Below are 2,782 nucleotides of genomic sequence, written 5' to 3'. Positions count from 1 at the left end.
GCTTCTCCTCACAAGGGCCGCAGGGGGTGCTGAAGACTATACTAGCTATCTTCAGGCAGTAGGCGGGGGACACCCTGAACTGGTTGCCAGCCAATCGCAGGGCACACGAATACGAACAACCATCCGCGCTCGCACTAATACCTTAGGGCAGTGGTTCTCAAATAGTGGGGGGGGGGCGCATGTTGCCCTGGGAAACATGCTTTTTTTTCCGGCGTAGTACGGCTGAACCGAAATTGCAATCTCAGACAACACAAATTTGAGATTGTCAAATCTGCGCTTTGTGCCCCTAGTTCACGCAGTAGGTCACGCAGTACTGATTTAAAAAAAAAAAAAGCGTTGCCCTGTCGCTTGTTGTCCCGGAAATAATTTCTTTCGCCGCGACTTGAATATAAGCCGCCAAGCTATCTTGCGCCACAGCAGTATGAGCTTTATTTGTACTATATTTAAGTCCGTGCACAGCAGCAGCAACGAGCTGCGCGATGACAAAATAAACGACCCCGCTAATAGGAAGCGTTCTAAACGAGTCGGCAAATGAGGCGGCGCTAAGCGTGCTAATCACTAAAATTAATTACAGAGTAATAAGTGCTTTGATGTACGCTCGACTATTAACAGAAGTCGGACTCGAACTACGTTTGGGCGGAGAGCCAGCAGCTATGAAAAGAATGTATTCCAACCATTAAGTATAGAAACATAAAATAAGACGACGTCTACAACAATTTAGCAGACGCTCTCAGACCGGAATGCCGAAACGGATGACGTCACCACGACGAAGAGGTTCAACGTCAAACATATTATAGCGTCTTTAAAAGACCAACTAAGAATTCCATTCAGTTCTTGACTTTGTATTCTTACAGAAAACGGCTCTGTTGGCCGTAACCGATCAAACACCGGGCAACTCCTCGCTCCATCATTTTCAACGGATCTCTCTCTCTCACTCTCATATAACACTAATGCATATACACACACATAAACAAGTGCACTCTCATGCATGGAGGTAAGTGGGTCATGTAGGGAAGAACTGATTAACGATCGATTCCGGCGCCGGCCTTCCTGCGTGGAATTTGCATGTTCTCCCCATGCCTGCATGGGTTTCCTCCGGGTACTCCCGTTTCCTCCCAAATTCCAAAAATATGCATGGGATGCTGATTCGACACTCTAAATTGCCCCTAGGTATGAGTGTGAGCGGGGATGGTTGTTCGTCCATGAGTGCCCTGCGATTGACTGGCAACCAATTCTGGGTGTACCCTTCTTACTGCCCAAAGATAGCTGGGATTGGCTCCAGCACCCCCCGCGACGCTTGTGAGGAGAAGCGGTACAGCTAATGGATGGGTGGATGGATTGGTAGTACAATTTTCCAATCATTGCTATGAACAAAAAATATATTTTAATAGTATTACTGTCGTGGTTGCGCGAACCGGGTGAGAGGTAAGGAGGACCCAAGAGCGACAGGAGTGTTTGAGACAGGGTTTATTGGGGAATGAGAAAGGGCGGCAAGCCCGGAGGGAAGCACCGTAAGGCAGGTGTCGGGACGGCGGGCACCGGGAGGGGCTGGCGGGCAGGCGTCGGAGCGGTGAGCACCGGGAGGTGCTGACGGGCAGGCGTCGGGGCGGCGTGCACCGGGAGGTGCTGACGGGCAGGCGTCGGAGCGGTGGGCACCGGGAGGTGCTGACGAGCAGGCGTCGGAGCGGTGGGCACCGGGAGGTGCGGACGAGCAGACGTCGGAGCGGGGTGCACCGGGAGGTGCGGTCGGGCAGGCGGAGGTGCGGAAGACGCGGCGCGGCGGAAGCCCGGGCACGGCGTGTTGCGGAGAGCGCTGGCGGGATGAGCTCCGGGCAGGAACTCGGGAGCGGTTGCGGGAGGAGCGGGTCCGGACGGGCTCGGGTCGGCTGGACGGGGAAACAGAGAGCACGGAAGTCAGACAAGCACGAGGGCACAAGGAATCGGGCGATCGAGAAGCGTGACGTGACATGGGCCAGTACCACACGAGATGACGAGATAATCCGGCGTCGAGCTCCTGGCGTGGCTGGTTCTTTTGCTGCCAGTTGATTGCAGACAACGAGCCGCAGGTGCGCCGGAGCCGACGCCCACTTTCTCCGGAGGAGAGCCTGGCTGGAAGGATCGCGAACCTGCAAATAATCAGAGACTGCCAGGCCCTCCTCCCCAACCCGAACCGTCACAATTACAGCGATATAACAGACATCGACACTTAATCAAATTACCACATGCACTCCTGTGCCTGCAGTACTCAATCAGATCATTGTTTGTCTTTGTGTGCCCTGCGGTTGACTGGCAACCAGTTCAGAGTGTACCCCACTTACTGCCCGGCGAAAGCTGCGAAAGGCTCCAGCATGCCCATGAAGAGAAGTGGCTTGGATAATGGATGGATTTTTGAAAAACACAATATATGTGTACTGTATGTACACAGCGGCCTGCTGTCACACATGCTAAAAACCAAGAAATTGGCATTTGCAGTGGAGTTCTTGGCCGCATCAAAGAAACACCTACATTTGTCGGTCAATCTGATGACATGTCATGCCACTCCGCGGTCTAAGTCCTAGATGGAAGAGATCATCATAAAAGCACTGTCCCAAATAAGTGTAAAAAAGTGGCCACACAGGGCAGAACCAGGCAGTTTCATTCATTCATAACAATGTAAAATTGACTTATGTGCAGTGTGAAAGGTTTTAACAGTCCAGGGGTCAGTGGGCAGGATCTGGCCCGGTGGCGCCTAATGACGTCTATTGTGCTGAAACATTTGCAGGAAGATATTACAATAGAACAG

At 52.4% G+C, this 2,782-nt stretch overlaps 1 long non-coding RNA gene across 1 annotated transcript; it reads right to left on the bottom strand.

Annotated features, from left to right (window-relative positions):
- Positions 1–1,452: 1,452 nt before the first annotated feature.
- On the bottom strand, positions 1,453–2,172 carry LOC148340951 (uncharacterized). The gene is made up of 2 exons (XR_015842597.1): positions 1,980–2,172; positions 1,453–1,886 (listed from the first exon to the last, which is right to left on the bottom strand). It is a non-coding gene; the product is annotated as an uncharacterized LOC148340951 (long non-coding RNA).
- Between the last annotated feature and the right edge of the window lie 610 nt (positions 2,173–2,782).

This window comes from Idiotropiscis lumnitzeri, chromosome 3, assembly GCF_059441095.1.
Source record: "Idiotropiscis lumnitzeri isolate Australia: NSW breed Sydney's pygmy pipehorse chromosome 3, RoL_Ilum_1.0, whole genome shotgun sequence".
In the NCBI taxonomy this organism is placed as follows: domain Eukaryota; kingdom Metazoa; phylum Chordata; class Actinopteri; order Syngnathiformes; family Syngnathidae; genus Idiotropiscis; species Idiotropiscis lumnitzeri.
The sequence above is the reverse complement of the archived record's forward strand: the minus strand, read 5'-3'. Positions and strand labels throughout refer to the sequence as shown.